At 48.4% G+C, this 12,345-nt stretch overlaps 1 protein-coding gene across 1 annotated transcript in view; it reads left to right on the top strand.

Annotated features, from left to right (window-relative positions):
* Positions 1-12,345, top strand: part of LAMC1 (laminin subunit gamma 1) — a 114,289-nt gene that overhangs the window by 55,864 nt on the left and 46,080 nt on the right.

Raw genomic sequence — 12,345 nt, 5'->3', positions numbered from 1 at the left:
AAATAATGCCCATAAACCTGCATGGCATGGGGAGGCCCTAACGCGGCAGTGGATTGACAAAAGGGCAGCACGGGGACACGTGTAACGCACACGTTACCTTCACACACTTTTAGAAAAATTCATCCATAAACTTCCTCAAATGCCTTTATTCTATTTTGCCGTGACTTATTACAGCCATTTTTTTAAATAGCGGGCATGGCAACGGACGACTCGTCATGCGGCAATCCCATACGGTCACCTACAGGCACTCAACGGCTCATCCCGCCTGCCCATGTGGTGGGCACGTGCGTGTAACGTGCACGCAGAAGACGTGTACATGCCCGGACACACGTGCGCGCTGGATGCACTCCGCGCAGATAGAGCCTCAGAAATGTGGAATGCGGTCAGACCTGAAGCCAAGCAGAACGCTCATCGAGTCGTGGGGGGGGAGCGGGGGGGGGGGTTTAGGGTGTCACCGCCAAACAATTCCCAGGGGGCCCTCCCTCTTCAGAGCGCACATCTTAATAGCACGCATCAGCCCCACAACCACGGCGGCAACCACCTCATCCTCCCCGGACAGAGAAGGCGGCACAATTAGGGCTTTTCCCCACGCTCGTTCATCACGGAGAGTCAACAGACAGCTCTCGGGTGACCGATGTCCTCGCGTTCACAAAGAAAGCGTCGCGCCGTCCGTGAAAAGCTAACGGGACGCGCTCGCTCAATGCGTCGCGTTTTTCGCCCCGCAAATTCGAAATGAATCGGTGCGGGCCACCCTACCGCGTGGCTCTCTCCGTACGTCGGTGAGAGCGGTGCCGGGGGCTGCGCGCGTGGCGTTGTGTGGTGGCGGCTCATGTTGTCACTCAAAGCCGTTCGTCGCTCACAACTGTTGTCAATGGGGCTGACCACAGGTTTGTTAGCGATCTCGCAACTTGCGGTGTAATTATTTTGTTCTATGTTGAAGACTCGGTCGACCAGAATGACCGTTTGGTGTCGTGCGTGGAACCTACTTGTGGTGTTCAACCAACCATACTGCGGGTCAAAGTGTTTCGCTCTCTGATTCTCGGCTCCCTCCGCTCCGCACCGGAATGTCCTCCCATCGTCTCATCGCTATCACCCAGGTTATTTTAACCTTGCTCAAATCCACAAAATGTACAAACGCTCATCTATTATAGCGGCATTCATGTCGTTTGTTGCTGGCCATTTGGCAATTTGGGGCTTTTTGGGCCTTTTCAGCCCTGTCCTCAGCTACTGTGATACAACAACAACGAAAATCCATGCCTTTTAATGCCAATGTGGGAGAACTGGGTATGGACCGTGTTCTATTTTTTTTAATGCCAGTTTGGATTGCAGCCCCATGTAACTCGGGCTTCTGGATAAATAAGATCACCCCCCCCTCCCCGTGAAGGCTTCTCACTAAAATCACCGCCACCTCCAGAAGGTTTCACAAAAGCCTCTCTCACTCATTCCGCTGCGGGATTAACGATCGGTGGTGTCACGGTGGCTTCCCGATGTTGCCAAAGGCGTTCTGTCAACGCGCACCTCACTTTTTCGACGGTAGACTTTTTTTTTGTTGCGCGGCGCAACCTTCCCGTGAAACGTCGAGCATTTTGAGGCATTCGAAACATTTAACATTTTAGCATTTGAAAGAAACCATTCCACCCACCCCCCCCCTTGTTTAGGTTGATGGTGAATAGTGTCAAGAGGTAATCTCTTGACACAACGACATCCACCTTCTGTTTGGGGCCACTGAGTGCATGTGGGATCTCATGCACGCATGTGTACCTAGGGCTTTATATTTGTTAAGGCGTACAGAAAGCATGATATCAACGGGCCCTTTTTGTCAGTATCCAGGATATAACTGCTCGACCTGAGCCGTAGGTTTTCTGATACTTGCATTGTGTTTGTGCTGTTCGCCTATTGGCGTTCTCTGGTCTAACACTGGTGGTGAGGCACGGTCATAAAGAAGGCTTTCACTGGTGTAGGCCAATCCGTTTCAATGACAATACATTTCTTATCGCAGAATGTTTTGCCATAAGTACGTGTGGCTAATCCAACTTTTGATGCCTCACAAAAGGTGTCGTAGTTGCTGTTTGAACATCTTAACACCTATTCTGGGTTCTTTCGGAAAAGTCACGTAGAAGGGAAACAATAAAATAATAAAAATATAAAATAAAATAATACTTTTATTGTTTTATATTTTTATTATTTTATAAATAAAATAATAATTTTATTGTTTTAGATTTTTATTAGTTTATTGTTTCCCTTCTACGTGACTTTACCGAAAGAACCAAGAATATGAATCCCTGCAGTCACGAAAGCTTAAAATAAAAATATTTTATTGCCAGAGAGTAAAACCTATTCTTATTGTTTCATTGGGAAAGCATTATACCATCGCGCCTGATGACAAACGCCAGCCGTGGTAACGATCAGAAGAAACATTGACACTGATAAAGACAATGGGGAGGGGGGGGGGAGAAGTTGAAAAGTGCATAAAGAACCGTGAAGATCCATAATAGAGTTTTTTTTGGGTTGGAGCGCGTTAATATATAAACGTGTCGTTAAAACCCGCCACCACCCGACACAGCCAACTAGTAAGGGTTGTCACATAAACAGAACGTGCCAATTCGTCACTAGTACAGCACTAACCGGTGTGTTGGAGAGCCAAGCTACAACATTCACAATCTGATTACGACGATGAAGCTAGTTGTAATTACTGGCGAAACGTCGTACTCAGATTGTAAATGTTGTGGCTTGTTTCTCCAACACACCGGTTAGTGCTGTACTAGTGACGAATTGGCATGTTCCGCTTACGTGACAATTGGCTGTGGCGGGTTTTAACGACACATTTATATATTTATGCGACCTAACCCCCCAAAAAAACCTCATGGATGATATTGGTCACGGAAGCTCTACTACGTGTCAAGCTGACCGTGAAGATCTATGAATGCTTGGACTTACATCCAAGAGGACCGAAACAGGACGGCCCCATAACATCTCATTGAGTGTTAGAATGGTAAATCGGCTTTGGCAGACACTCGTGGAGAGAATGCGAGAGAGGATGGCTGTTGGAGGACCGCGATGGCGGCCAGGGGAGAGTGCGCACCCACAGAGGTGGAGCGCTTGAGATGAGCTCATGTGCAGCAGTGGCGTGGATTGTGGCGTCGCGCGTGGAGATCGGTAGTGCGAGGGGATCGGTGGTGCATGGTGGGAAGCTTTCATCCAGCAGTGCATAGACAATGGCTGATGACTCTAAGATGTATTAGAGAAATCTTAAGAGGACCCATAGTGCACCGGTGGGATTCCTAATGCTCGGTCACTGCCCAGTCAGGCTTACACCATGAAATGTTTTTAAATTGTATTAAAACTAATTCCCCCCATCCTGCCCCTACTTTTTTTACTTTACCTGTTTTTCCGTTTTGTCTTTGGCTTTTTGGGCCCCTTTGTGCGTCAATATTCAACTCCCAGAGCAGCCATTATTCTGAACTTTGCAGATCAGATTCGCAACTTGAAAAAACAGCTGCTATCCCCCCCTCCCCCTACTCCACATTTTTGGTTTAGGAGACATCCACGATCTTCTTTTTTACTAAAGTTAAGATTAACATTTGCCAACGTGTGAATTTGACCTCATCTACATTGGAAGAAACTTAATTTCCTGTCACGAAGTCCAGTTTGACAATCGCAGCGCTTGAGTAGTTTTTTGTTTAATCACACCGTCAAATAAAAGGCTCATTTTGAGCAGAAGCAATTGGGTATCTGTGGTATTAATTCTCAACTATGTGTATAACCTCAAATATTTGACATAGGTCAAAAAAAGAAATAAATTATGACCAAAATATGTTCACCATGCTTAAGCTCATGGGGTTTTCACCATTTAGAAACGCTCTTATAATTCCTCCAATTTTTGTTGTGTTGACGATTTAGAATAGTATTGTAAAAATTAAAAACAAAACGTGTAAATGCAAAGGGGTAGTTGGGGCGTGGGTGATACTATGAGGTATTTTTTTGAAAGGGGGGGCTTTGGGGGTGAGAGGGGGGGGGTATTTAAAACATTTCTAATTCACGAGCATTTCCCAGCTTGCACAGACATGGCTCATTTCAAATCGCCATCTGCTTTGTTCACCCATCGCACACCGTTCAGTAGCTTTTGTGATGATGTCACCGCATTCTGCCATTCTGACCGACATTCCCTTTCTTAGCTGCCCGGCTGCGGGCACGCAGTCTGGTGACCTGTACATCAACCCCTGTGTAAGCCACTGTGGGTGCCCGTTGCTGCCAGCCACCAATGTGTGTCGGCGTGCGTGTGATGTATGTACGTGTGGACGCATGTTTCCCCACTTCCCCACCTCTTGCATCTGCTGGCACGCTTTCACAAATACAGGGGGACGATGCCAAAAAAAAACTCGCACGGAAAGCTCTGCTGCGAATCAACAAGCCGGCTGTTGAAACACTCGGTTATGTGCAAGAGATGAAAAACAACAATTATAGCGGTCACTTGAATTAGACTTTAATTTTGTGTTTTCTCTGTAATTTGGCAGCGGTGCGAGACCGCGTGGGCCCAGGCAATGACCTGTGAAGATCTGCTTAGCCGTAATTTGCGCTGAAGTCTAGTTCCAGTAGCGATGACCGTTACCCTTGGATATGCAGTTTAATTGCACCGAGCGCTCAGCAGGAAACTAGCAAGAGCAACAGAAATCTCGGCGGAGTTTTGCGAGTTTGTCGAGTTTCGTCGTCCTTCCTCTTTATTTTTTGGTGGCTTTGTTGTTGAGGCAAACGTGGCTGGATGCCGACAACAACGCAATTGTCAGCCGTGGCTTCACAAAAAGGGCCTTTTGAGCCAAATTCAGGGAGGGGGAGGGGGGGGGCTGGCGCATGGGCAGTCTTCGTGATGACTTTACAGAGCTGGTGTTTGGGCATTGCCAAGCTGATAACATCTCTCGTCTATTGCCGTGATGCCTTAAGCCCCTCTGCCCGACGATCTACGCTCTTAAGAGCGGTGGATAAATTCCTGGAAGAGCCGTCGCATCTGAGCGATGCTGTCTGAGAAAGGGCGCCGTGTAAGAAGAGTTGCGATTTTAAGAGTGCTGCGCGATTGTAGCCTGCATGTTAGATGCAGGCCCAGTTTGTATTTATGCCTGATTAAAGATTAATTAGCCGTCTGTAAAACCAAACTGCGGTACAATTGAGTGTGCGTTCTCTTTTAAGGCAATTGCAAACAATGCAATTGAGGCCTTTACAATTTAACTCGAGTCTGCTGTAATTGTAATCAATGATTGTTTTTAAAAGTACATTTCTCTCGTTTGAATTCGCTTTCCAGCTGTCTATGTGTTCTGTCCATATATTAAAAACAATAAAAGTGTCTCTGGGTTGTTGCTGGATTGACAAAAACATACTTTTTTTTGCAACGGATGCAACCCAAGCGTGGTTACCTTGTCCTGATGTTCTCCTATGTAAGCCCGAGCTGTATATCATTGCTCTGGTCACAAAAGGCTCATTGAAGTCTCTTCTATTCTGCATTCCAGCTAATGCATACCAGCTCGGGAGGATAAAGACGGAGGCCTCCACAGAGCATTTTGCTCTGCCAGTAAATAACCAGCCTTTTGCGTCTGCATGCCAAAACGCCAGTGTGTGTGCGCATCCAAGTCACACAAAACCCCGCAGTATTTAAACAGATGCACCCCTTGCAAAGAGTGGCAGGCGACCGTGTGTCCGCTGACGTGGGGAGCTGAAGTGCAGCGGTTAGGGCACCGCTCCGAACCGAGTTCGAGTCCCACCGACGGCCACCGGTGATGACTATCTGAACTGGTCCTTGGCATCCCCTAGATCGACTTGGCCTCTAATGTGTAAACATCGCTTCGAGGGAGACAACGGTGGTCGTGCGTGGTGCTGGCCAGCCAACCTCCTGGTGCATCATGCCGACTGTAATAGGTGCTCGCGAACGACACTCACCCCCAAAAAGTCTGTTAAGGCTACACGGGGGGGGGGGGGGCATCTTTGTCTCTATCTGCAGGCGCGTGCGCGTGTGTTGCACGCAGGCACCCCCCCCCACCGCCTCTCCCCAGCGATTCCGAAAGGCGTTCCGCCCACAGCACCGGGATATGCTTCATTATTTTGTCTGAAGATGTTTATCGGATCGCAATCTCAGTTTATCTCTTCGCCGTTCGCGTTGCGGCGTAGTGGCGGCTGTGACGGCGGCGGCGGCAGCGGCGTCGCTGGCTTTTTTTGGTGGTGGCCACCACGCTGCGTCTGATGGGGGGGGGGGGCCCGTTCCCGATCGTGCGTCGCCGCTTTGTAGGACGCGCGCACCGCCGCCCAGGGCGGTGACGATTGGGCAGCGTTTCAAACGGCGCGCGTGCACGTCGGGGGGGGGGGGGGGTGCCCCCCTTCCTCCCCCCCTCCCTCCCATCGCGCGCGCCCCCCCCCCAACCACCACACACAGCACACCGATGGTCGGAAGGAGCGAAAACAATGGGAGCCCTGTGCTGGCCCAAAACTTGTTTGCGTGGTCCGAAACGCTCCCGGGGTTCATCCTCCTCTGTTGGCGCAGCATCCGTGATCAGAATAGGGCCGGGTCGGGCTGGGCCCCCCATCCCGTTTGCTCGTGTGGAAAGGGCTCGTTTCCCGTGCCGGTCCGGACAGTCTGGAAATGTCTCGTTTTCGCGGTGATCGGCTGGCGTATCGCTCACAAAAAATATTCTTGACTATTGCCTTTAAAAAAAGTATATGTATAAATATTTATTCGAGGCCCCTAAGTCCATAATGCATCTCCTGGAGAAACATGTTCGCGTGCAGCCAATCCACTGCTGGATGATGAGGGCCTTTCAGATGCCGTGCGGGTCGCGGGGGGTTCTGTGTCCTTGTGGAGGTTGGTGAAGGTGGGGGAAGAGACGTTGGAGCATAGAAGTAGAGTTCAACAATGGGTTTTGCTGCACATCCCTCTTCTGACCACGCACGAGTGAGAAACACCGAATGTAATGCACAGTAATTGCCGTAAAGCAATGTTTTCGATTCTGTAAATTGCTTTCATGTGTGTTTTCACGGTTCTCTTTTTTTGTTTAAATGTTGAAAGTTACAATTGCCAAAAATTGCTTTATATTCTCAGTATTTGTCTTATTTGGATGTAGTAATGTGGAGCTCCGCTGGATCAGCACTAATATCTGTACTAACCTTTTTTTTGCCAACAATTGTTTCCACAAAAAACATTTGACATAAATATGATCCAAATACGTAGTCTACAGATTTACAGCAGAAATTGAAAAACTCAAAGCACAGTGAGTTTGAGGATTGCTTGCAAGTAATTCCAAGTACTGACATTCTGAAGAAATATAATCAGTGTTTTTAAAACGTCTTTATTCCTGTAATCTTCCCCTGTGATCGTCTGCTGCGTGTAATAGCGAAGTACAGTATATTGCCAATAGCGAATGCACCAGACAAAACAGCGATGCATCGGAGTCAAAACAGTCTTCTCCCCCAGATTGCTTTAATGGATGACGCCCCGTGTCCCAGACACAGAATGCTTGTTTCATATTCTTGTTTCAGTCATCGGCTTCTCGCAAGTCACACCACCGTCTTGCTGTGTCACTGCAACTTGCGCTGGGTCGGTGGTGGCCGGTTTGTATTTGGAAGGCCATATTTTTGTTACCCAAGGAGTGGCCTCGGTGTGGTAATTAATATGCTCCCCGTCGGACGCAGAAATACCACAGGTGTTGTTACGTAGGGGCAGAGGCTTTCACAGGAACACCACTTTAATCAATTAAGTTAATCGGTCTTGGTCCATGATGATGATGATGCAGCCAGCTTTCTCTTCATGTCATTTAGTACATGCATGAAGTGGCTGCTGTGGCATAGATACTACCATGATTTATATTGAAGCCACGTGTTAATTCAAAATATTGAGAATATAATTCACGGAGTCTGAATCCACGGCGTATAATTATATAATACTTTTGTCAATCTACTGCTGGATGAAGGCCTCCTCTTTCTAGGCATAGTTGGCGCAGGTTGGTGAAGGGTGGAGACACGATTGCGTTATAAATGACTCCCTAAGGACGTATGCCACAGTCAGGATTCAAACTCGGGTGTTCAGGGTGTAGGAGTGAGTGCAGTGGGCTCACCGTTGTGCCACTGCTCAACTCTCTGTGGCATGCAGCCTCCGTACAATTGTAAGTACTTGTTGCACGCAACGATTTATACTGTAGGGTCAATGTTTTTAATATTAAGGGAATTAAGTAAATACGCAGCATAATACGTTTGTAATGGATTTTCAATCCAAACATACTATTCAGAGGCAACTGGGGTTTCCAAGCCATTTTTTTCATGTTTCAGATATTTTCGAAAAAAAAAAACACGTGGCAGAGGTAAGCACAGGCGGGATTCAAAATACTCAATCTGATTAATACCCGATGTGTGTGTGGACATTAGTAAAACATTTACTGCACATGCACGAATGTTGAGCAATATACTGTTACATGCAGCAAGTTCCGACAAAGGCCAACGTATACTTTTCCGAATATAACACAAAGACATCCCTGCCTCCACCCCCCTCTCCACCCCCACGTCAGAGCCCGCCTTAGACTGGCCCCACAATTCCGTGCTGCGTCATCTGCTGAGGGATTTGTGGGGGTTAAGGAAGGATATATTTCTTCGAATGCCTGTATTAAGGCGTTTTTGTTTTAAATCCATCTGGCCCACAATTGTGCAAACCACTGGTGTGGGATGGCTCTGCAATAGCTGTGTGATATTTACAATTGGATGCCAATACTTTTTTTCTTCGATTTTTTTTTTGGGTCCTTATCCCCAACCATTTTATCCCGATTTGTGTTTTCAAAGCCTGGTCGTGATATGAAGAATCCATTCGGATCTCGCGCAGAAAGTGCAACCCTTCGTGTCCGAGAATGGCGCATAAAGTGGATAGGGGGCAGCACTTTACCGCAGAGAGTGTTCATGGCATGGCAGTCAAACCGATGCTACATTTTAAAATATTTTTAGTTAAATTCTCAGAGCTGCCATTTAAACAAGTTTTAATCGGTGAAGCGAATTGAATATGACGGTTAATATTTGTGTAGTAATTGGTGACCCGGCTGAGACCATTGACTTGCTACGCTTGAGAGAACCCACTTTGATCACAGGCAGCTAAACCTCGCATCGAACTCAGGATCTCAGCGTTGCCAGATCGGCGCTGTGACCTCTGAGCCACCCGGCATCCGTCCCCGATTTATTTATTTTTCTTTCTTTTTAAAGGTCCCACCTCGACACCGTGGTGTGTGCCAGTAAATGGCACCTCGAGCCCATACCTCTTAGCCACTGGAAAGTGGGAATGTTGCCGTCTGGCTCGGGGTGGGGGTGGAAGGGTGGAAGTCTGTGCTCCCAGCATGGGGTCTGAACAGCTGGGTGGCAGCTGAGGCCCTCTCCCGGGCACCCTGTCACGTGGTTCTCCCACCCCTCCAACGCCGCCGTCACAGACAACCTCCAGGACCACCGGCGTTCAGCGTGTCCAGGATTTAGTGGAGGGCTCCACGCAAGAGAGATATGCCTGGTTTGGTTAACTTTTGCAATACTAAATCATCTCCGTTGGTCTGTCCCGGGCACTTGCGTTTGACACGGACAATTTGGGGCATGCAGCGTTTGTTATTGAAGAGTTCTAGCGAGACAGCATTTCGAGATGATGGGTTGATGGGGAACTACGCTCGCATGTCAGATTGTCTCATCCCTCTCAACCTCCACACATGCGCCGCGGCATTGGTGACACGCGCATCGTATCAACACCCGTGAGAGTCCCAGGTGTTCGCCAATAACATCTCAGCTCCGCTCGTTTCGAATGCTTCTGTGCTGTTGAACATCATTCAAGCTTTTATGTGTTTTTTTTCTTCCACACGTTATCTTCACGCATGTATGTTGAAACTTCTTTTGCACCGTCAGTAGCCAACCGTGCTCATCGGAGGTGCGGGGGTAAGGACGACAAACTAAACACAAAGCAGTTCTAAAGAAATTCGTGTTTTAACCTCGACATTCAGCCAACTAGTTAAAGCTGCTGTCTGATTATGGTAATTTTATAATGGACTATACCTTTAAGGTACAGCCTGCACATACATAGCAGATCCAAGCCAGTAGGTTTTGCACGCCCCTTTTTGTTGCAAACATTTGTCAATCCATTGCTGCGTGAAGTCCCCTCACCACACCGTGTCCATCGTGGGGGTTGTCTGACCGTACTTCCCACGCTGATCAGTGCGGCCTGATGAAGAGGGGGAGGGGGGGTCGGATATCACTCGCCACTGATGTTAGCCGTGGCCGGGAATTTAACCCAGAGTGCAATTAGCACACTAAGCACTGTGCCGCTCCTCCGCTGCTCCGACAGAATGCTCCGTTTTGTATCTTGAAAAATCCCAGATGGTCGCTGTATGGCTTATATAGTGAACACTTTGTCGAGTGTTGTAAAGAAATAGGCCCCATCGAAGCGGCTCTAGAAGTAGTTCTGTGATGTCTACTTCTCGCGGGCACATTCCCTAACACGTCATAATGCACGCTCACGGCTCGGTGACATTTCTGCAAAGGCTCGATGACACGCCTGCTACTAAAACGTTTGGTGTATAACCGCTAACAACCATTTAAAATAAACACCACAGAACAAAAAAATCTCCCGGTTGTTTGCCGCAGTCTGCGAAGATGGGGGGGAGGAGAGGGGCAAGCGAAACACACCCAACCCACCCCACCGAGCGCCACCCTCGATGTGTGAACGCGAAGTCGCCACCGTTGCCTCTGCCGCCGAGACAAATGGGCAGCGGTTAACGCCAGTGCGCCGTGACGGTACGCACGGTGGTAACGCCGCCCCGTGCGAAATCTGTGTGGAGGGGAGGGGAGGGAAGAGGAGGGGAAGGTTCGTGTCCACGCACGTCCGCGCGCGTCGTGAGCGCGCGGAATGCGAGTGCCTCATTGGGGGAGGGGGGTGGGGGGATTCCCTGCAGGTGTTTGGTTTGGAGCAAGTGAGCGAGCGAGCGAACTAGTAAAGCCTTCGCCTGCCTTGTGGATCCGAGCATGCCTGGTCTGTGCTAGGGATGGAAGAGCGTTTGAGTCGCGTGCTGCTGTGTGCAGAGAGGGGGGTCCCCAATTCCACCGGGGTCTCTCCTTGGTGGGAAACTCCCGAGGGGCCACCTGGTACGTCTGGACCAGGAGTCGGCAAAGCAAAATAACAATGGGAGTCGTTTATTTTTCGAATTTGGGAGAAAAATCTATATTTCAAGAGCCCGCAATGCACGTGGAGACATGCATAGATGCATTACGTCACGGAGCAGTCCGTAAAAAGAGCTTGCGGATTCATCTTCTTGGTTCTTTCGGTAAAGTCACGTAGAAGGGAAGTAATAAAATAATAATACAAATAAAACATAATAAAATTATTCTCACGACGTTTCGGCCACAACGCAAGCAGCCGTCCTCAGGTGAAGACCAGGTCTGTCGGGGAGACAGCGTCTGAATGCCCCGAGGAGACGCTGTCTCCCCGACAGACCTGGTCTTCACCTGAGGACGGCTGCTTGCGTTGTGGCCGAAACGTCGTGAGAATTATTTTATTATGTTTTATTTTTATAATTTTTATTTTATTTTATTACTTCTCTTCTACGTGACTTTACCGAAAGAACCAAGAAGATGAATCCCTGCAGTCACGAAAGCTTTAAATCGAAAAAGCTTGCGGATTGCCGACGGCTCATCTGGACCCTGCTTCTCCTCTCACTTCCTGGGATCCCACTATCCTGGGACGCGTGATTTCAAAGTGTTGGCTGCCCCAGGGCCTAACTGCTAGCAGTCGTGTGTGACGTCTTCATCCTGAGACGCGTGGCGGCTCTCCTGGTGCCTGTCCCTCACCAGCCACCCGCTTCCCGAGGGACTCTCTGTGTGTCTACTTCCTGAAACCCAATTCTTCGCTTCTCTGTTTTCTCGTGTGACCCATCTCTGGTATCAGGCAACTCTGTCCGGTGATGCTGCACTGGCACGTGGTGCACAAGCACAAATAACAACACCAAAATTTCGATGTAAAGCTTTCGTGACTGCAGGGATTCATCTTCTTGGTTATTTCGGTAAAGTCACGTAGAAGGGAAATAATAAAATAATAAAAATTAAACATAATAAAATACAATTCTCACGACGTGTCGGCCACAACGCAAGCAGCCGTCCTCAGGTGAAGAACAGGACGGCTGCTTGCGTTGTGGCCGAAACGTCGTGAGAATTGTATTTTATTATGTTTTGTTTTTATTATTTTATTTTTTCCATTCTACGTGACTTTACCGAAAGAACCAAGAAGAACAACACCAAAGTGAAGCAAATTGGGCAATAACACCGCCATTTCAACGGCAATATATACCATGGGCAAAGTGTCAGTCA

Source organism: Lethenteron reissneri, chromosome 12 (assembly GCF_015708825.2).
Source record: "Lethenteron reissneri isolate LAM-NWPU_2019-01 chromosome 12, ASM1570882v1, whole genome shotgun sequence".
NCBI lineage: Eukaryota > Metazoa > Chordata > Hyperoartia > Petromyzontiformes > Petromyzontidae > Lethenteron > Lethenteron reissneri.
Note: the sequence above shows the minus strand (reverse complement) of the source record. Positions and strands in the feature narration are given on the sequence as shown.